The sequence below is a fragment of the Oncorhynchus mykiss genome, chromosome 17 (assembly GCF_013265735.2).
Source record: "Oncorhynchus mykiss isolate Arlee chromosome 17, USDA_OmykA_1.1, whole genome shotgun sequence".
In the NCBI taxonomy this organism is placed as follows: domain Eukaryota; kingdom Metazoa; phylum Chordata; class Actinopteri; order Salmoniformes; family Salmonidae; genus Oncorhynchus; species Oncorhynchus mykiss.
Genome location: NC_048581.1, coordinates 36,722,633 through 36,746,192, shown reverse-complemented (window position 1 = coordinate 36,746,192; position 23,560 = coordinate 36,722,633). Strand labels below are relative to the sequence as shown.

Sequence of the window (23,560 nt, the reverse complement as noted above, 5' to 3'; positions counted from 1 at the left end):
TGGTTTGGGCCTGCTTTTCTTCAGCAGGGACAGGGAAGATGGTTAAAATTGATGGGAAGATGGATGGAGCCAAATACAGGACCATTCTGGAAGAAAACCTGATGCTGATGGAGTCTGCAAAAGACCTGAGACTGGGACGGAGATTTGTCTTCCAACAAGACAATGATCCAAAACATAAAGCAAAATGTACAATGGAATGGTTCATAAATAAACATATCCAGGTGTTAGAACGGCCAAGTCAAAGTCCAGACCTGAATCCAATCGAGAATCTATGGAAATAACTGAAAACTGCTGTTCACAAATGCTCTCCATCCAACCTCACTGAGCTCGAGCTGTTTTGCGAGGAGGAATGGGAAAAAATGTCAGTCTCTCGATGTGCAAAACTGATAGAGACATACCCCAAGCGACTTACAGCTGTAATCGCAGCAAAAGGTGGCGCTACAAAGTATTAACTTAAGGGGGCTGAATAATTTTGCACGCCCAATTTTTCAGTTTTTGATTTGTTAAAAAAGTTAGAAATATCCAATAAATGTCGTTCCACTTCATGATTGTGTCCCACTTGTTGTTGATTCTTCACAAAAAAATACAGTTTTATATCTTTATGTTTGAAACCTGAAATGTGGCAAAAGGTCGCAAAGTTCAAGGGGGCCGAATACTTTCGCAAGGCACTGTACATGGCACATATTGCACTTTTACTTCTCCAACATTTTGTTTTTGCATTATTTAAACCAAATTGAACATCTTTCATTATTTATTTGAGGCTAAATTGATTTTTATTGATGTATTATATTAAGTTAAAATAAGTGTTCATTCAGTATTGTTGTAATTGTCATTATTACAAATAAATAAATAAAATCGTCCGATTAATCGGTATCGGCTTTTTTTGGTTCTCCAATAATCAGTATCGGCGTTGAAAAATCATAATCGGTCGACCTCTAATTAGTATTGGATAGAAAACACTCTGAAGTTTCTAAAACCGTTTGAATGATGTCTGTGAATATAACAGAACTCATATGGCAGGCAAAAACCTGAGAAAAAATCCAAACAGGAAGTGAGAAATCTGAGGTTTGTAGTTTTTGAACTTACCCCTATCAAATACACAGTGGGATATGGGTTATTTTGAACGTTGTTTCAGGTAGCTCATGTGAAGGGGGGCCGGATGGGAGCTGTTTGACTAAGGGGTCTGCCTACAGCCTCGTTCCCAGTCACGCGCTTTTCACTTGAGAGGTAGCTCTCCGCTAGTTCCAAAACATGCAGTGATATTGCAGAGAGCCACATGAATTCACAGAAATACCCATAAAAAATGTTGATGAAAATACAACTATTATACATGGAACTTTCCCATGTTTACTACAGTATGTATTGTAGTCTATGTTTACTTGTCAGACTGCACAGTAGCCTAATAAACAAATGCAGGTGGCTTATATCTTATATCTCCTTATATCTTAAAATCATATACTGTACAGTACTGTATTTCTTCATCAGCATCTTTATGCTTTCTTAATAAAATAATGATACAAATACTCTTTCAAAATGCAGATGTTGATTTAGTTACGGATCCATAACAAATTACTATGGGAATAAATATCACTGATTTACAGAAATATTGGAGCAAAGTTGTCTAATGGAGGCAAACAATTTAGAATCCTCCAGTCCTCTTATGCTGTAGCCCACTTCCGACCGTCACATTGTACAGCGCCATATTTTCCATTCCATCTTAACGGAAACCCTGAGGGTTTCGTATATCGTTTTTCTAAAATTAGAAACACCATAATATTAATCTAATTAATTTAGCCACATTTCTTAAGAATTAATCCCATATACTATGTTACTACAAAAAAGGTTTTAAATTCTCTGGTAATGCCAATATGGAAGACTATCAAATGCTTCTCAAAGATGCCCTCTGGTGGTCAAACTAGCACTAACTTGCATTAACAGAAAAAATGGCTGACAAATAACGTGCAACAGAAGTACGACGCAACTTTTAAAGGAGGAACCACTATAGTTCTGGGTTCCACTGCACAAGAGGGGGTCCATACACCTTTATGAACATCAAGGCAGACACTGTGAATTTGTATCCTAGATCGCATTGGTGTGATAAGGTTCATGAGATGGATGTTTGTCTGCATACGCAATAGGTGTTATGTTTCTGTAAGCTAAGTACTCGGACAATTGGGCGAGTTCAAGTGTGTCGTACATGAGTCCCAAGTCCACAACAAACTGTTTTGAGGACAGACGTTTTAGCAGCCCCTGGGAATTCCGTCTGTGGCAGTTCTTGCTACGTCGGATTTGGACCGCTCAAAGTCAACGGGCCTCTGCACATGCCTACTGTTATTCATCATTCATGGCACCAACAGAGAGAGAAGACAAGTAAAAGGTGGTTTCTTCCCTACCTATAGGCTACTATAGCCTACATATTTACTTTGTTTCTCATTCTACTGTTTTTATGACATTTTTGTGGTAATTAAATCAAATTTAAGATGTATAAGAATACATTTTCCAGAAATATTTTACCAGCTCTGTGTATTCTCTAATTGAACAAATTGAGGGAGCGCTCCTCCCCCGCGCTACTGATGCACTACATCCCTGCTCCCCATCTAGCCTCTGGCTGCCAGGCTAAAGTGGGGTTGCAGGGATAATTCGCAGAGATCAGCTGATCCTCAGCTGATGCAGTGGAAGAGTTCTGTTAGATGAGATCATATCGGTTTATGTCTGTCCTCTCTGGTCCTGCTGGAGACCAAACTCCTGGAGATCTTATCCTCAGAAGAGCGCAGCAAAAGTAACCCAGTCAGCAAGCCAGCAGACCCACACACTTCACAGGAGATTGGTGGCACCTTAATTGGGGAGAATGGGCTAGTGGTAATGACTGGAGTGGTATTGTAACAAATACATCAAACAAATGGTTTTCAGGTGTTTGATGCCATTCCATTTGCTCCATTCCGGACATTATTATGAGCCTTTCTCCCTTCAGCAGCCTCCTGTACCTCACATTCATTATGCAATCAAATTAAGGCAGGAAACCCTGAATTACAGGGCCAGGGCAAGAGAAAACACCCACATGGGGATACACAGGGCATCACAGCAGTCTGCTATCTATGTGCCCAGGAATATACACTTATGCTTAAAAGCAGTAGCTACTACAAGATTATAGGATATAAAAAAATACTGTATACAATTCTGATTATCCCTAATCTGCAAAAGTGTGCTTATTTTGCAGACTATGTTGGAGTGGCAGCTATCATACAAATTTGTGTTTTGTAATTTGATCTGTTCCACAGAAAAGCAGATATGGGGAACGTTTTCTCTCAGTCTAACAATGCTGGTGATAACTAAGCACTAAGTTCCCAGTGTAGGGTAACATGTGTCTGGTGTGTAGTTATCAACAGTACAGATCTGCAAAACTTAATCTAGGCTTCTTTTGCAGTTGTTACCAGGGCAGGATTAAGATATCATAGGCCCTTCCCGGCACACCATTTTCTGTAAACAAATCTGTACACCAAGATGCAACTCGATGGATGGTCAAGTTACTGTTGAAGAAGAAAAAGGGCCTTTATAATAAAGCCATAATAACATTTGCCATGTGGCAAAGGCAACAGTTGGGCAGAGCCGATTTTATGATTTCCACACATGGGGAACATTTGTTAGCATGGTCCGATATTTTTTTTTGCCTTTAAAAAAACATTTCATGCAATTCTACATGAACGAAGACATTAGCCGAATCTTTTTTAATACCACAAATGACCAACATTTTGACACTGACGAACTGAGGTCAAGCTGGTCTTGAATTCAAACAAACACTCTTAGCTATTGCCCATGCCAATGAAACACATTCTTGTGGGAAGCTGCTATAGATCACCAAGTGCTAAGAGTATCTGGAAAATGTGTGAAATGCTTGATAATGTATGTGATATCAACAGAGAGGTATCCATTCTGGGTGATTCAAATATTGACTGGCTTTCATCAAGCTGCCCACTCAAGAAAAAGCTTTGAACTGTAACCCGTGCCTGCAACCTGATTCAGGTTGATCAGTCAACCTATCAGGGTAACCTGATCAGTCAAACTACCAGGGTAATTGCAAACTGCACAGGAATGAAATCATCAACCTATATTGATCACATTTTCAGTAATGCTGCAGCAATTTGCTTTAAATCAGTATCCAAATCCATCAGATGTAGTGATCACAATTTGGTAGCTATATCTAGGAAAACCAAAGTTCCAAAGGATAGGTCATACAATAAGTTTTGTAGTGATTCCTATGTTGTTGATATAAAGAATATTTGTGTAATGACCAACCAGATGCTGCACTTGACACATTTATGGAAATGATTCCAGTTACTAATAAGCATGCACCCATTAAGAAAAATTCCCATGGTTTGCCTCATCACCATGAAAGGGATGAGGCAAAAGGAATGGCAAATAATTATGTCTGTACAACTGATTGGCAAACGTACTGCAAATTGAGAAATCATTTGACTAAACTGAATAAAAAGAAGAAGAAACTATACTATGAAACAAAGATACATTCTATAAAGATTGACAGTAAAAAGCTTTGAAGCACCTTAAATGATATTTTGGGCAAAAAGACAAACTCAGCTCCAGCATTCATCAAATCAGATGGCTCATTCATCCCAAAACCCACTGATATTACCAATTACTTTAATGATTTTTTCATTGGCAAGATTAGCAAATTTAGGCATGACATGCCAGCAACAAACGCTGACTCTACACATCCAAGTATAACTGATCAAATTATGAAAGCACTGTAATTTTGAATTCCGTAAAGTGAGTGTGGAAGAGGTGAAAAATGTGTCTATGAACAATCACAAGCCACTCTTATTTGCCATATCTTCAATCTAAGCCTACTAGAATGTGTGTGCCCTCAGGCATAGAGGGAAGCAGAAGTTATTCTGCTACCCAAGAATAGTAAAGGCCCATTTACTTGCTCAAAAAGCCAACAAATCAGCCTGTTACCAACCCTTACTAAACTTTTAGACCAGATACAATGCAATTTTACTTAAACAAACTGACAACAGACTTTCAGCATGCTTATAGGGAAGGACATTCAACAAGCACGGCACTTACACAAATGACTGGTGATTGGCTGAGAGAGAAATGTTTTGTTAGAGTTCAGTGAGGTTTTTGACATTATCAATCATAGTCTGCTGATGGAAAAACGTATGTGTTATGGCTTTACACCCCCTGCTATATTGTGGATAAAGAGTTACCTGTAACAGAACAATGGAAGCCTCTCCTAGATAATCCAGGTAGAATCAGGAATTCCCCAGGGCAGCAGTCTAGTCCCCTTACATTTGAATCTTTACCAAATTTACCAATTTGTGTAAAGCCAGTATGTCTATGTATGCGGATGACTCAACACTATACACGTCAGCTACTACAGCGAGTGAAATGACTGCAACACTAAACAAAGACCTGCAGTTAGTTTCACAATGGGTGGCAAGGAATAAGTTGGTCCTAAATATTTCAGAAACTAAAAGCATTGTATTTGGAACAAATCATTCACTAAACCCTAAACCTCAACTAAATCTTGTAATAAATGTGGAAATTGAGCAAGTTGAGGTGACTAAACTGCTTGGAGTAACCCTGGATTGTAAACTGTCATGGTCAAAACATATTGATACAACAGTAGCTAAGATGGGGAGAAGACTATCAATAATAAAGCGCTGGTCTACCTTCTTAACAACACTATCAACAAGGCAGGTCCTACAGGCTCTAGCTTTGTCGCACCTGGACTACTGTTCAGTCTTGTGGTCAGTTGCCACAAAGAGGGACTTAGGAAAATTGCAATTGGCTCAGAACAGGGTAGCACGGCTGACCCTTGGATGTACACAGAGAGCAAACATTAATAATATGCATGTCAACCTCTCCTGGCTCAAAGTAAACTGTCAAAACATGGTAAAAACCTGTTGATACAACAGTAGCTAAGATGCAGAGAAGTTTGTCCGTAATAAAGAGCAGCTCTGCCTTTTTTAACAACACTATCAACAAGGCAGGTCCTACAGGCCCTAGTTTCTACCTTCTTAACAACACTGTCAACAAGGCAGGTACTACAGGCCCTAGTTTCTACCTTCTTAACAACACTGTCAACAAGGCAGGTCCTACAGGCCCTAGTTTTGTCGCACCTGGACTACTAATATTGTATAACTGCCTTAATTTTGCTGGACCCCAGGACGTTTACAATTGGCTCAGAACAGGGCACCCCGGCTGGCCCTTAAATGTACACGGAGAGCTAACATTGATAAAATGATAAAAGAGACTGACTTCATCACTACTTGTTTTTGTAAGAAGCGTTGACTTGCTGAATGCACCACAGTGTCTGTTTAAACTACTAACTCAGCTCGGACACACATGCATACGCCACAAGACATGGGTCTTCCTAGGTTTTGGCCTTTCTAGGGAGTTTTTCCTAGCCACCGTGCTTCTACACCTGCATTGCTTGCTGTTTGGGGTTTTAGGCTGGGTTTCTGTACAGCACTTTGAGATATCAGCTGATGTACGAAGGGCTATATAAATAAATTAGATTTTATTTGATGCCACCAAAGGTCTTTTCACAATCCCCAAGTCAAGAACAGACTATGTAGCACACAGTACTACATAGAGCCATGGAACTCTATTCCACATAAGGTAACTGATGCAAGCAGTAGAATCATATTTATAAAACATACACCTTATGGAACAGCGGGACTGAAGAGAAAAACACACACAGGCACAGACACACATACACATGATAAGACACGCACTCTACACATACTTACACCTGGATATGTGGTACTAGAGTAGTGGCCTGAGGGAACACGCTTAATGTGTTGTGAAAAGTGTAATGAAATGTAATGTCATGTAATGTTTAAATTGTATACAGCATAACTACCTTAATGTTGCTGGACCCCAGGAAGAGTAGCTGCTGCCTTGGCAGGAGGCTATATTAGGTTGTAATAAATATACACTGCATTCGGAAAGTACCTGGACTACTCACACCTTCACTTCTTCCCCATTTTGTTGCGTTACAGCCTCATTCTAAAATGTATTAAATAAAAAAAATTCCCTCATCAATCTACACACAATGACACAGTGAAAACAGTTTTTTAGAAATGTTTGCTAAATTCTGAAAAATAAAATATATTGGGAATATATATCTTATTTAAATAAGTATTCAAACCCTTTGCTATGAGACTCTTAATTGAGCCAGGTGAATTCTGTTTCCATTGATCATCCTTGAGATGTTTCTACAACTTGGAGTCCACCGGTAGTAAATTCAATTGATTGGACATGATTTGCAAAGGCACACACCGGTCTATATAAGGTCCCACAGTTGACAGTGCATGTCAGAGCAAAACCAAGCCATGAGGTCAAAGGAATTGTCTGTAGGATCAGATCTGGGGAAGGGTAAAATGTCTGCAGCATTGAAGGTCCCCAAGAACACAGTTGCCTCCATCATTCTTAAATGGAAGAAGTATGGAACCACCAAGACTCTTCATAGAGCTGGCTGCCCGGCCAAACTAAGCCATTGGGAGAGAAGGGTGTTGACCAAGATCCCGATGGTTAATCTGACAGAGCTCAAGAGTTCCTATGTGGAGATGGGAAAACTTCCGGAAGGACAACCATCTCTGCAACACTCCACCAATCAAGTCTTTATGGTAGAGTGGTCAGACGGAAGCCATTCCTCAGTAAAAGGCACATGACAGCCAGCTTGGAGTTTGTTAAAAGGCACCTAAATGACTCGGGACATCAGACTGGGGCAAAGGTTCACCTTCCAACAGGACAACTACCTTAAGCACACAGCCAAGACAACGCATGAATGGCTTCGGGACAATTGTCTGAATGCCCTTGAGTGGCCCAGCCAGAGCCCGGACTTGAACCCGAACATCTCTGTAGAGACCTGAAAATAGCTGTGTAGTGACGCTCCCCATCCACACTGAGAGCATCTGCAGAAGAGAATGGGAGAAACTCCTCAAATACAGGTGTGCCAAGGTTGTAGCGTCATACCCAAGAAGACTTGAGGCTGTAATTGCTGCCAAATGTGCTTCAACAAAGTACTGAGTAAAGGATCTGAATACTTATGCAAAAGTGACATTTCAGGTCAGTATTTAAATACATTTGGGGAAAAAAATCTAAAAACCTGTTTTTACTTTGCCGTTATGGGGTGTTGTGTGAAGCTTGATGAGGGGGAAAAACTATTTAAATAATTTTAGAATAAGGCTGTAACATGACAAAATTTGGAAAAAGTGAAGGGGTCTGAATACTTTCCGAATGCACTGTATGTGTATTATTTTTATTAATACAAATAGAAGATTATCACTTCTCACAATGTTGCTTGTTTAGTAAAGTTAGATTAAAGCTGAATCAATGTCTCGCAAGATCACAATTTATTAGTATTTTACATAACTGAATATAATAGCATATACTGTAGCATTGTATACCTATAATATGTTACAACAAAAACACCTCCTCAGTCATTTCCTATCTGAAGGTTTCAATGTTTTCCTCATGCAGCCAAAACTGAACAGCGGGCATCAATAGGCAGAATATATGCATGGATTGGAAAAAAATAAATAAAAAATTGGTCTACAATAAACTGATATTATAGACTACAATAGGCAGTAGCAGTAGTAAATACAATTTCCAGTGGCACACTGACTCACCTAATGATGAAGACATAGGCTACTACTCACGGTGATGGCCAATAGGCTATTAGCAAGTGGAGCGTATCTCAAGATGAGCGAGCTACTTTGACAAACAGTGCTGCTGTTCGGAAAAAAATTGAGAGTTGAGAAGAAAGAATTCTATTGGTTCTACAGACAGATTAGTCTTCTCTTTCCAGCAGTAGGCATTTTGCTTTCCAAACTCTACGTTTTCCCACGATTGTATTTTGTATTTTGACATTTGAAAAAGGCAAACAGACAGCCACAACCAACCATAGAAATATAATCTATAGATTGCAGTTCCCATTCAAGTGCACCCATTAGTTTAACACTCAACTTGGCAGGGTAAGAGGTTACAAAATCTTTTTATGGACTATATGTCTATGGCCACAACGCAACAAGCTGTATATTTGGCGCGCATGCTGCCCAAATTGCAGCCTCCCCGACTGTAGGCAACCGGTTACTGCCAAAATAAAAAATAAAAGGCTTTAAATGAGGGATACAGAGTTTATTGTGTGGGGTGCATTTTCCTCCCATACCATAACCTCACCGCCACTATGGGGCACTCTGTTCAAACATTAACATAAGCAAACCCCTCATACCCCCTAACCCTCACACACACAACACCATACACGCTGTCTGCCATCTGCCCGGTACAGTTGAAACCTGGATTCATCCATGAAGAGCACACTTTTCCAGCATACCAGTGGCCATCGAAGGTGAGCATTTTACCCACTGAAGTTCGTTATGTTGCCAAACTGAAGTCAGGTCAAGACCCTGGTGAAGATGACGAACACGCAGATGAGCTTCCCTAAGACAGTTTCTGACAGTTTGTGCAGAAATGATTCGGTTGTGCAAACCCAAACTCATCAGCTGTCTGGGTGGCTGGTCTCAGACGATCCCGCAGGTGAAGAAGCCGGATATGAAGGTCCTGGGCTGGCGTGGTTACACGTGGGCTGTGTTTGTGAGCCCAGTTGGACGTAATGCTAAATTCTCTAAAACGCATTGGAGGTAGTTTAAAAGCTCTGGTGGACATTCCTGCCGTCAGCATGCCAATTGCACGCTCCCTCAAAACTTGAGACGTGGTCTGTGACAAAACTGCACATTTTAGAGTGGCCTTTTATTGTCAGGGGATACAAGGTGCACCTGTGTAATGGTAATGCTGTAATTTGTGCACAAAATTTAAGAGAAGTACGTTTTTTTTGCATATGGGATATTTTATTTTGGCTTATGAAACATGGGACTAACACTTTACATGTTGCGTTTATATTTTTGTTCAGTATTCTATTAATCCTCTTATGGCTGCAATCCCCGTACAGGGATCAACATCAGGGGAAATTTCAGAGTGACAACTAGAAATACAACGTCGTAACATTAAACATTCTTGAAAATGCAAGTGTCTTACATCCTTCAAAAGATTAGGATCTTGGTAATCAAACTACATTTTCAGATTTAAAATAGCTATTACAGAGAACATAGATACCATGCTTTTGTTTGAGAAGAGCAATCAACAACAGAAACATTTTCCGCCATGACAGTTTTTACACATTCACATCTGAAGGTAAAATTATGACGTACATTCTGATATCTTGCTCTTATTTCTCTTCCTGAGGGACCCAGTGATCAAATGAAGTGCGGTTTTCTTTGATAAAATCAATTTTTATAGCCGAAATCGAAACATTTTGTAACCCGTTTGTGCCGTGAATTCCATCTCTATCAATTTTTTACGGAGCATTCAACGTAATTACACACAGTAAACCATGGTTTATCTAGTCATGGTTGGTTTCAGTGCATTCCTCTGGATGTTTGCAACACAGCCAAACGTCATTGTTTTTTTTTGCAGGGAGTATTGACTGAAGTGAACTGATTTGAAGACAACGAGCAATGACTACCTTGCGCACCAATAATTTTAGCCAAGCTTCGTTGATTTACTGTATTTCTGCCCAATGACCACTGATCTACTTAAAATCTAGCTGGGTAGATAGCTAATGAGCTGAGGTAAACGCCAGTATGTAATGGTTTTGGGTTGGACCACCATTCCTTGTTTGTAAATGCACGCGCAACGAACTCCATTCTCGCCTTGACTATCAGAGGAGTTGCTGTGACGCTTGTTACGCACAGCAGTATTTTGTAAAGTTGTATTTTCAACGATTTCATTTAAGATATCATGGCGAATAAATCAGGAAAAGTGAAGTCAAAGTCTAAGTATACAGATTTGCACCAGATTATAGAAGAGATTGATCTGGAAAGTGAGACAGATGTTTTGTTTGAGGAATCTTTGAGTGTTAGGATTAAAATATATATATACTGTATTTTGCAATTTGCAATGAGATGTGTGGTTTGTGTGTGTGTGTGTTTGTTGGTTTGTTTGGGTGTGTGTGCATATATATATGTATGTGTGTATGTGTATGTGTATGTGTATATGTATCTATATAGACTGCTCCAAAAAATAAAGGGAGCACATTTGGGCAACTTGTGTGGAACACCTGGGTGACTTCATGCTAAATGTCATGTAGCTCGCCCATTCCTGAAGTTATCAGTTTGAAACTTTGCACACCTACAGTTGCCCTCTTGTGTTATCCATCAAATTATCTCCAGCATCCTATCTGACTGTGTGGCTATTCTAGTACATGTGAAAGATGATGCTACAACAATACAAAACAGAAAACGTATGCTCTTTCTTTCTCTTTTCTTCCACCAGATATATATTCTTACATTCAATTAACATTTCCACAAACTTCAGAATGTTTCCATTCACATGATACCAAGAATATGCATATCCTTGCCTCTGGGGCTGAGCTACAGGCAGTTAGATTAGGGTATGTCTTCAGGCGGAAATTGAGAACAAAGGGATGCAGCCATAACAGGTTTTAAGGAGATCCTCCCCTACTTTTGTCCACGTTGGCTTGTGAACCCACAACCGTCTGGGCGCCATAAAAATTCCCGCATTGCCATGTACAAGACCAATAAGAGTTTCTAAACGGCATATCTAAGGCTCTAGCCTGTCCAAGAAGTGAGGGTAAATGGTAGACATGTTCTCTGCTATCCACTTTGTTTTAATTATTATTTTGGGTATAGGAGAGGGTCACTTGTTTTTTTTCAAGTGTTCAGGGAGGATTTAGGTCAAATATATTTACCTGAAGGGAGGTCCATCCATTTCATTTCAGAAAAGGTACGATAATCTCCATGTAACCCTTATTATAAAAAACGTTCACTCCCTTATAATTTCCATCATTTGTTAGTCAACTTGTCTATAATTAGACACATGCAGCTTCTCTTCTTCTATTATACACTGAGTGTACAAAACATTAAGGACACCTGCACTTTCCATGACACACAGACCAGGTGAAAGCTATGATCCCATATCGATGTCACCTGTTAAATCCACGTCAATCCATGTAGATGAAGGGGAGGAGACAGGTTAAAGGAGGACAGATTTAAGTGCTTTTGAACAGGGTGTGGTAGTAGGTGCAACGGTTTGTGACAAGAACTGCAACGCTGCTGGGCTTTTCACGCTCAACAGTTTCCTGTGTGTATCAAGAATGGTCCACCACCCAAAGGACACCTAGAAAACTAGACACAACTGTGGGAAGCATTGGAGTCAACATGGGCCAGAATCCTAGAAGACTAAAACCCTTGCTCACCTGAATGTCATAAATTGATAGAATGAATGCTTCAATCTAGTTAACATCTGTAAAGTTATGTCATCCATGCTTCTTTTAAGGAGCAAAGACGTTTGGGACCGGGGAGAAAATGCAATTAAAACCTTTTTTTTTTGTTCTGTGCATGACAATTTGATCGGTTGTAAGGAAATAGAATGCTGTGAAAACGACCCAACATCTGAAAAGATTTCAGTTTGGCTTGGATGCATATTTAGTCAGTGTCCAGAGTTCAGTTTCCATGATGTGCCATAGGCCTATTTGAAGTCCACATCTTTTGACTCTCGAATTTGTATAGCTCCTCACAATCCCTCAGATAACTTTTTGACGTCATGAAAAATATATCTGGTTTTTGGTTGAAATCTGATTGAACTACTGACCAGTTATCTAAAAGCTGCTCAATTAATAGACACCAATCTATATAAACATGTGCATAGTGTTTGTGGGCCCTACATGCATTGCATAGAAAACATTAGAACCATTACAATTAAATGAATGTTATTTTTCAGCAGGAGCTGCATGATTCAGCTTAGCACACTTGGCAAACAACAGCTGGCAGAGCACAACAAATTGCGTTAGGGTCTCGTAGCATATTGTACCCAGTCAACACTCGGGGGTCTCGGGCCTATTCCGTTTGAGACTCGGGGGACTCTGATTTGGGGGGCTTCTTGCGGGCCAAGTCTGGCAGAATCATTCAGGTAATGTCAGATTAACTTTTCAGAAGTAGGGCCATTTTATGTTTTTATTTGGCAGGTGATGAAATACCAATTTAAAAAACTAAGAATTTTGATATTTCACCTCCAAGTCAGATTTTGATAGGTAATTAAAAGCTATAATTTGTGACTGTCTCTGCAGTCATATAGCTATCAGAGATGGTCTCTAATTTAGAGAATCTCCGAATCTATGCTTTTACTACAGGCTATGGCAATGTTTTCTGTTGTTGCAGTCCACCACAATTGAAAAGTGCACATTCACTTCCATTACATTTGTTCTAGGCTACCAGCCTGTAAAATAATCATGCACAATAATACAGGATTCACTGCTGTTAAAATGCAGTAAAACTGCAGTACAATTAAATAATGGTTGTTTAATTAATGATATCTGGTAAATTGCTGTGTGTGTTGGCTTCCAATGACCATCTTTCGTTGATGTTAATTTCTCAGTTTAATGTGTTGCACATTTTCTTCTGTTCCACTGAATGCAATTTTGATGTTCTATTATGTCCAACTACATTTGTTTTCTGATTTTTTTAAATTATACATAGGCCTGTCTTTTATTTCAATATCATACTACAATCCACCAGAATTTACAGAATCCTATTTTTATTCCATTTATTTCCATCAATAATTTGTACAAAATTATTGCACCCGAATTTGACCCCGAGAATATGACAATTATATTTTCCCTTAAAGATTTTAATGATTTAACAATGCGTGCAGTAATTATATTTTACATTCAGTAGCTAAATAAGGAGGTAGGCATATCAGTTCCAGCTAAAACTTGTATTGGAATCTGTTCCTCGCACAACAATAGTTCTTTGCTCGCAAGCAGCCTGCTTTTATCAACATTCCATACAGCATGTCGGGACAAAGCACAGAGTAAGCTACACAACACTGCTGGGAAACAACGCAGTTTCTTGAAATGTATGTTGTTGGGTTTTTATAGATTTGACTGCTAAATGGTAGTCTCTGTTCTCCAGCATTCTTGTTTTATAAGTAAAGTGCCAGTTTGTTGGGGAGAAGAGCATCAAGGAAAGTTTTGCTAGCTGGCTAATTTTAGCTAGCTAACGTTAGCTCTCTGGCAAATCCTCCATGGACTTGTTAAGTTTTCATTTTTACCTGGTGTAACTTATTGACATTTTGATCTGTTTAGTTAATGACAGTAAATATGTGTGTTTCTCTCTTTCTGTCTGTGTGTGTGTGTGTGTGTGTGTGTGTGTGTGTGTGTGTGTGTGTGTGTGTGTGTGTGTGTGTGTGTGTGTGTGAGTGAGAGGGATGATCATAGCTTCTAGAAAAGATTGTGACCATGTCAACATTGTGTCATGCTAGCTACTGTATGTGTGTGAGAGAGATGGTTAATGATTACACATACACAACCGTTCAAAAGTTTGGGGTCACTTAGAAATGTCCCTTGTTTTCCATGAAAACATACAGGAAGTTAGTTGCAAAATGAATAGGAAATAGAGTCAAGATGTTGACAAGGTTTTAAATAATGATTTTTAATTAAATAATAATTGTGTCCTTCAAACTTTGCTTTCGTCAAAGAATCCTCCATTTGCAGCAATTACAGCCATGCAGACCTTTGGCATTCTAGTTATCAATTTGTTGAGGTAATCTGAAGAGATTTCATCCCATGCTTCCTGAAGCACCTCCCACAAGTTGGATTGGCTTGATGGGCACTTCTTACGTATCATACTGTCAAGCTGCTCCCACAACAGCTCAATAGGGTTGAGGTCCGGTGACTGTGCTGGCCACTCCATTATAGACAGAATACTAGCTGACTGCTTCTTCCCTAAATTGTTTATGCATAGTTTGGAGCTGTGCTTTGGGTCATTGTGCTTTGGGTCACTCCAATTAAGCACCTTCCACAGGGTATGGCATGGCGTTGCAAAATGGAGTGATAACCTTCCTTCTTCAAGATCCCTTTTACCCTGTACAAATCTCCCACTTTTACCACCACCAAAGCACCCCCAGATCATCACACCATGCTTGACAGATGGCGTCAAGCACTCCTCCAGTATCTTTTTTTTCTTCTGCATCTCACGAATGTGTCTTTGTGATCCGAACACCTCAAACTTAGATTTGTTTGTCCATAACACCTTTTTCCAATCTTCCTCTGTCCAGTGTCTGTTCTTTTGCCCATCTTAATATTTGATTTTTATTGGCCAGTCTGATATATGGCTTTTTCTTTGCAACTCTGCTTAGAAGGCCAGGATCCCGGAGTCGCCTCTTCACTGTTGATGTTGAGACTGGTGTTTTGCATGTACTGTTTAATGAAGCTGCCAGTTGAAGACTTGTGAGGCATCTGTTTCTCAAACTAGACACTAATGTACTTGTCCTCTTGCTCAGTTGTGCACCCGTGCCTCCCACTCCTCGTTCTATTCTGGTTAGGGCCAGTTTGCGCTGTTCTGTGAAGTAGTACACAGTATTGTACGAGATTTTCAGTTTCTTGGCAATTTCTCACATGGAATAGCCTTCATTTCTCAGAACAAGAATAGACTGACAAGTTTCAGAAGGTCTTTGTTTGTCAATTTTGAGTCTGTAATCGAACCCACAAATGCTGATGCTCCAGATACTCAACTAGTCTAAAGGCCAGTTGTATTGCTTCTTTAATCAGGTTTCAGTTTTCAGCTGTACTAACATAATCGCAAAAAGGTTTTCTAATGATCAATTCACCTTTTAAAAAGATGAACTTGGATTAGCTAACACAACGTGCCATTGGAACACAGGAGTGATGGTTGCTGATAATGGGCCTCTGTACGCCTATGTAGATATTCCATTTAAAAAATCTGCCGGTTCCAGCGACAATAGTCATTTACAACATGAACAATGTCTACACTATTTCTGATCAATTTGATGCTATTTTAATGGACCAAAACAATTGAATTTCTTTCACAAACAAGCACATTTCTTCTTTTTTTTACCCCTTTTTCTCCCCAATTTCATGGTATCCAATTGTTTTTAGTAGCTACTATCTTGTCTCATCGCTACAACTCCCGTTCGGGCTCGGGAGAGACGAAGGTTGAAAGTCATGCGTCCTCCAATACACAACCCAACCAAGCCGCACTGCTTCTTAACACAGCGCGCATCCAACCCGGAAGCCAGCCGCACCAATGTGTCGGAGGAAACACTGTGCACCTGGCAACCTTGGTTAGCACGCACTGTGCCCGGCCTGTGTTTCCTCCAACACATTGGTGCTTACGGGTTAAGTGGGCATTGTGTCAAGAAGCAGGGTGGCTGGGTTGTGTTTCGGAGGACACACGCCTCTCCGTACGGGAGTTGCAGTGATAAGACAAGACTGACCAATTGGATACCACGAAACTGGGGAGAAAACTGGTTGAAAAAATACATAAAATAAACATTTAAGAATATGTTGTAGATATAAACGTTATATTGGTGACTACGGAAACAAATATAAAGTTAATGAGTAATGTTTTCAATATCCACATTTTTCCTCTGCAATACTTTTTACAGTAGGTAGGTAATAAGCTGTGGTCATTACCAGGTTATGATGAGGTCTTTAACTATGACCAGTAGGCTACATAATATAGCACATAAGATAGTGGTCAGAATTATGACCAGCTGGTCGTATGGTGGTCTGAAAAATATGCCATATTCTGGCCAGTAAAAAAAAAAACGTCATTTTTCAACCAGTTTGCGACCAGAATAAGATGTCATACTGATTGATGTCTTTTCAACCAGGTTTTGCCCACTGGGTTCTCGGTGTGGCCAGTCTACTTTTCTTGGGTAAAATGCTAGATTAACTTTAAGCAAAACATTAGGAAATGTTACATTCTTTCTACGATAAACATTAGAAATGTATTTGATGGCCATGCCTCGTTTTTGCCACAAAGACCTTGCTTTTTCATTGTAAATTCATTTACTTCTGTGGCTGCCAGCCAAATAGAATTGCATTTCTGTTGTCATCTGATGAAAAGGAAGCTATTGTCTGCCAAATTTTTTGCAGTAATGTATTTTCTGTGAAGGAAACCTATAGTTGCATGTCCCTGATCACTCTACAGAGGCAAAAAAACAACAACTTAGCTTTCAATATAAAATGTGACCCTTTCAATAAACATCTGGACTCTCCTGCTCCCGCTTTCTCACATTTACAAACACACGGCTGGCTCAACTGTTCTGGGCAACTACGGTAAGCTTCATAAAGTAAAATAATGTGACAGGTGCAAAGAAGAACGCAATCTGCTTTATCTCCTAATGTATTGCAAAGTTTACTGCAGGCAGCAACAAATATAGACATTTATTGAATAACGTAATAGTTTCAACGGTATTGAAAAACCATCCCGTGGCTATTTCCAAATACCCCGGTATACGGTACACCGCCCAAGCCTAATCAGTCATTTTTACCCAAGTGCCGCTAGGGCTGGGCGATATTGCCAAAATATTATATCACAGTATTTTTTTTAAATTGGACGGTAATGATGGTATTTTACTGTATTTTTAATTTTTGAATAATACAAGTTCTACATTTGCTTTATGAGTAGTGAGTGATCCTAGGGTGGCAACACATACACTCTAAGTGATATCAATGAGTCTTTCTCCATTCTGATTGTATTATACTGTTCAATTTGATTTTAACCAAAACCAATTTCAGCACTTTTATAATTTCTGTATTTCCTGCACTCAATTGCATGGGTGGAAAAAGTACCCAATTGTCATATTTGAGTAAAAGTAAAAATATGTTAATAGAAAATGACTCAAGTAAAAGTCACCCAATAAAATACTACTTGAGTAAAAGTCTAAAAGTATTTGGTTTTAAATATACTTAAGTATCAAAAGTAAAAGTATCAATAATTTCAAATTCCTTAGATTAAGCAAACCAGACAGCAGACATAATTTACAAACAAAGCATTTGTGTTTAGTGAGTTCTCCAGATCAGAGATGACCAGGGATGTTCTCTTGACAAGTGTGTGAATTGGACCATTTTCCTGTCCTGCTAAGCATTCAAAATGTAACGAGTACTTTTAGGTGTAAGAAAAAATGTATGGAGTAAAAAGTTGTTAAGGGATTTTTATGAATAATGACTAAATTATGTATACATTTCAATTAGAACTATGACTAAACAGAATACTACTATGTTACTGTATGGATGTATGAATCTTATTATAATCATAATACTGAATGTAATGTGTGTAGTTTTCATCCAGAATTAGAAGGACTGTATGTTCCTTGTTAGAAACGGATGGAGCGATTGTCAGACTGGCTGGAATGCTGTGTTCCTTACAGGACATCCTGTCTCTACACAGGGAGAAGAGAGACCTTATGCTAGTAGTAGATTATTTAACAGGTGGTGGACAATGTGGAAAGGCTTGTGAACTATACTGCCATTGTATCGGAGTTGAGGAAGGACAGAATAAAACCTGTGACGTCATTTTTTGTATAAAACCTGATGTAAATTGAACTATGATCAGTACTCTCGAGAATAAAAACTATTGATTGATTTTGAGACTGGTCTCTGTCCATTTTATGCAAATAAGTATTTTACAAATTCTTAGAAATGGGCAGAGTGTTTTAATTGAATTGGTTGTTAAACATATAGGAATATAATTCCTTTAACAAAAGTACAGTATTTTGTTAAGGAATGTAGTGAAGTAAAATTTGTCAAAAATAAAAATAGTAATGTAAAGTACAGATACCAAAAAAGAAAACGTAAGTAGTACTTGAAAGTATTTTTACACCATTGCTCAATTGAGATAATTTCCACACTGCCACGTAAGGCTGCACGATATGGGCAAATAATCTAGGACTTATTTTCAACCAAATGTTGCAATTGAAATTTGACTTGCAAATTAGAATTAAAGCAAAACTGTTGGACTCATGGAAATAGTATGACTATTCTAATTCTATAGTTAAGACTATAATAGTGGGCACTTTGAATACAGTGTTTGAGATGACAATGAATTAAAATGCCAGGGAGGAGTTGTTGTGACAGGGTAGGAAATAAGTGTTTCATAGGGGACCCTATAAACTTTGGCTACATTGCATGTTCTCTTAGCTACTTCATGTAGCTAACATATTCTTGCTTTGCATAGTCCTCTTTGATTTAGAAGATACTGTTGCACAAACAACATGCTGATTTAGGTCTCCATTATCAGGATGTATCAGCTAGCTACGTTTGCTCTTACTCAGTACATTTATTTGCTATCTAGCTAGCTAGCTATTAGCATTAGCGGCTAACAATTAGCATCTCACAAGATTTAGGGCAACTTGCTAAGAAAATACAAACTAGCTGTTTGCTGATGTAAGTGTAGCCGATGTGATATGGCTAGCTAGTTAGTGGTGTTGCGCGCTAATAGTGTTTCAATCGGGTGACGTCACTCGCTCTGAGACCTGAAGTAGTTGTTCCCCTTGCAGAGGGCCTTGGCTTTTGTGGAGCGATGGGTAACGATGCTTCGAGGGTGGCTGTTCTCGATGTGTACAGAGGGTCCCTGGTTCGAGCCCAGGTAGGGGCGAGGAGAGGGACGGAAGCTATACTGTTACATTGATGCTGTTGACCCGGATTACTGGTTGTTGCGGAAAAGGAAGAGGTTGAAAGGGGGGTGAGTGTAACCGATGTGAAATGGCTAGCTAGTTAGCGGTGGTGCGCGCTAATAGCGTTTCAATCGGGTGACGTCACTCGCTCTGAGACCTGAAGTAGTTGTTCCCCTTGCTCTGCAAGGGCCGTGGGGCGATGGGTAACGATGCTTCGTGGGTGTCAGTTATGTATGTGTGCAGAGGGTGCCTGGTTTGAGCCCAAGTAGGGGCAAGGAGAGGGACTGAAGCAATACTGTTACATAAGAAACAGACCAATAGTGTCATTATAGAATGCTAGTGGATTTATATTAAGAAGCAAAGTGAAAACAGCATTGTCCTCATCAACATTGTTGCATGTGCTGCATTGACCTTTCAGACTGAACGCAAGTATCTGTGGTTGAGGAACATCAAATGCGCTCCTTATGTGACAAGGGGTGTGGCTAGGTCTGTGTGGAAAGTGGCACAGAGAGAAAGAGCGGAGAGAGATGACTCAAGTAGTGAAGTAAACTATAACAATAGACATTACACCTGGCGTATCACATTTAACAACCAAACATTCAAATACCGGTATAGAAGGTAAAGTAAAAACCCAAACCGGTCCCTGCATCAATACCGGTATATCATAAAATACGGTATACCGCCCAGCCCTATACAGTGCCGCTACTGGACAAAGCCTGGAGCCTATAGAAAAAGTTTCTGACTCTCACATTACTGAAACCAGAAACCCACAACTGTGCTCTACCAACAATATTAAGTTGCATTGGTTAACCGGGGTCTTAGCCAAGCAAATTCATATTCAATTCAGGAGGGGGGAACCTTTGTCTGACTTTGCATTACAACTCACTTTTTAACAGCAAAATATAGATAAGTGAGCTTTGTGAGTTCTGTAAAAGGAGTCTCTTAATTTCACACAAGTCAAACTGGCAACTTAGGGGGGAGAAAAAGTAAGTAGGACCAACATTTTCACAGAATTAAAGTAAACAACTAAAAATGAGAGCTGAGGAAGGGGATAAACAAGAACAACAAATCCCCTCTTAGAAGATTTAGACGAGAAGCGGAGCTGAGTAAATAATACTCAAATGCAAGGGCCTGTTATTTCCTGTGGCATGCAGGGTGGTGTATGTCGGAATTTAGGAGAGAGCTTCAAGAGGGTGACGGAGAGGATTGTTATCTTTTGGGCGGGTAGGACAGTAGCAACATAGGTCTTGGTTTCCAGCAGTTGCGTCTTTATAGACCACACACAAAAGACAGAGTGGGCCTTCACCTTCCAAATACAGGAAAGCCCACTCCACTCAAATTGGAAATATGCTTGCAACCAACCATCACCAGCCCAACATTGCATGACTACAGGAATGTTTACCTTTACCAAGTCAGTTAAAGAACAAATTCTTATTTTGTAACATGTAACAGCAGTTACTTTGTGATGTGCTTATTAGTCCATAGTAAAAGGACGCTCTGGTTGTAAATGTATAACAATAGGCACAATACCATTCAACAGCCACATCCTCACATTGTTGTTATGACAAGTCACTCACTCATATGTTACATGAGCACAGAACATATGGATTCTCCACAATGGGCCATAGTGGGTGTGGAGAGACTAAATACTATGGCTTTACTTGCTAAAACCAGCTACCTTGCTAATGAGGAGTGAATGGATTTGTAGATTCAAGCCACAGGTCTGTTCCTTTTTTATAGTGCAGCGCTCTTCTTTTGTGTAGGAAGAAGTGCTAGAAGGGCACTTCCTTTAACTCTTCTTGCAGCTGTTGTGCACTTCTCTTAAAATTCAGCCTGGATGATGGAAACAATTCACCAACATACAGTATCACTAGTGCTTACATTAATATAAATTCTGCAGTGACTCCAGTGCTGAGTATGGGGGGGGGGGGGGGGGGGGGGGGTGCATAGACGCATTACTGACAAAAAAACAGGATGGCGACGCCTCATACTACGTTAGTAACTCGTAATAAAAACGGCTCTATTTAACACAGATTATTCCATTGTAGTAGTTTGTTCATGGGTCATGTGCTAATCTCATTTCACTTCAAAATAGATACCTCGGTGGTGCTGTTCGTTTTTTGCGTACAACTAAAAAACAGAGGATTACACAAAATATAGTTTTTTCCAATACAGCACAATGTCGTATAGCTTTGCAACAATTTTCACAACGTTCGTTAACGGGGCCATCCAATCTTTCTTTTCAAGATCCTCGAAGAAAACTTTTATGAACACGTCATTCACATAGCGGGTTTCTCGTAACTTCTATGCAGTTGACTATCTCCCATAGCGTTCATAGGGCGGATACATTTTGAAAATTCGAATGAAACTAATATGAAACTAATATACCTATAGTTTACTTACTATAATAATTTTTTTCCTTCCGAAATCGTATATAAAGTAAACTACGTGACTTCTCAAAGTTGAAACATTGTAACTTTGTATGAAAACGTTCTACCCTTTGTATGATGGCTACACAACACATTCGATACTACGTCTTCCCCGTTTTTGAGTCATTTCTACAAAGGCAAATAGTCACACGAAAAGGAGACATACTTACATAGTGCGGGACGACAGCTCAGCAGCCTAACTGTTTTTGGTAAAGCATGACCAGAAGGTACATGAGGTCTGGGTGCTTATTTGCCCTGCCTCCAATTTCGTGTGCGAGCGCTCACGCGTGCGTGGATGTTTCAGAAATAGCCATTGAGAAACGCAAAATGTTTATCATGGTTTTACGACTGACTCATTTTCCCTTGGTAGCCTAACGTCTGAGTTAGGTTATTTAAGTTACTTTTCCATGAGTCTCATAAAAAAATCAGTTTATAACTGTGGCAATGAACACAACAAAATCAAAATTTTTAACACAGGGTATCTTTTGTCTGGCAGCAAACATTTACTACAGGCTATGGTGTATCCATTACCATATCTTCACTAGCATCACTTGTTTTCTCAATTCTTTTAATCGCTTTTGCATAGGAGATTCGATTGAGGTGGCAAAAGTTAGAGCGGGCAATCTCCTTCACCCTTACAGGGCACTCCAGGAACTCAGGATCATGATCCCCACCACAATTGCAACACCGTCATCCTTCTACACACCGTTCTTCAGTATACACTGTTCGTCTGCACACACTTGAAACATGGCCAAATATTTTACAATTCTTACACTGCATTGGTTTGGGGACTAAATATCTTACAACGTATCTTACAGAACCAAGCTTCGCATGTGTAGGTATTTGCTCTTTATCAAAGAACAATATTCACCCAGCAGGTCAGACGCCGGGCACTAACCCCACCAGGAATTCTATTCAGGTATTCAACCTGAGTATCTGTCGTCACCACTGAGATGACTCCTTTGACGGGTGCTCCACTCCGAAGTTCAAAACACAACACTTCTGTTGTTTTTTGAGGCCCACTGCAATCTTCCTCTACTCTTAAGAAATACAATTAATCAAAATAAAGTCACTCGGACAGACTCCACTTTTCCAAGCGCATACTTCACCATTTCAACACCTCAAACGGGTTTCCCACAAATGCATCCTTACTCAACAAACCCATCCCATCAAGAAGCGATTCATTATCACTCACACACATATCCTCCACTCCAACAGTTCCAGTACTACTGTTGTTCTTTGAGGACATTCGTCTTCGCCAAATTTGCTCGACGCGCTGCTTGATTCAAACTCCGCATTCACTTCTGCCATCATCCCACCAAGCCTCCTGAAACAGAGCTTTCATACACAGCCCTTGATAGCTAGCCTGTCTCTTATTCCACTCCTTCCATCCTCCATGCTCCTTTCTCACTTGGCAGATCGCATCCAACTTTTAGGTGCATACACCGCCACCTACTGAACTATGACTGTGTGAGGTCATACACCACCACCTACTGAACTATGACTGTGAGGTCATTCACGGCCTACCTTCTGAACTATGACTGTGTGAGGTCATACACCACCACCAACTGAACTATGACTGTGTGAGGTCATTCACGGCCTACCTA

General features: G+C 39.8%; 1 protein-coding gene across 1 annotated transcript in view; it reads right to left on the bottom strand.

Annotated features, from left to right (window-relative positions):
* LOC110493845 (CMP-N-acetylneuraminate-beta-galactosamide-alpha-2,3-sialyltransferase 2) overlaps window positions 1-22,259 on the bottom strand; it is a 45,849-nt gene extending 23,590 nt beyond the window's left edge. The window contains exon 1 of the mRNA XM_021568356.2: window positions 22,124-22,259. The gene's annotated coding sequence lies outside the window, so the exon portion shown is untranslated. The remainder of the gene's footprint in view (window positions 1-22,123) is intronic.
* Between the last annotated feature and the right edge of the window lie 1,301 nt (window positions 22,260-23,560).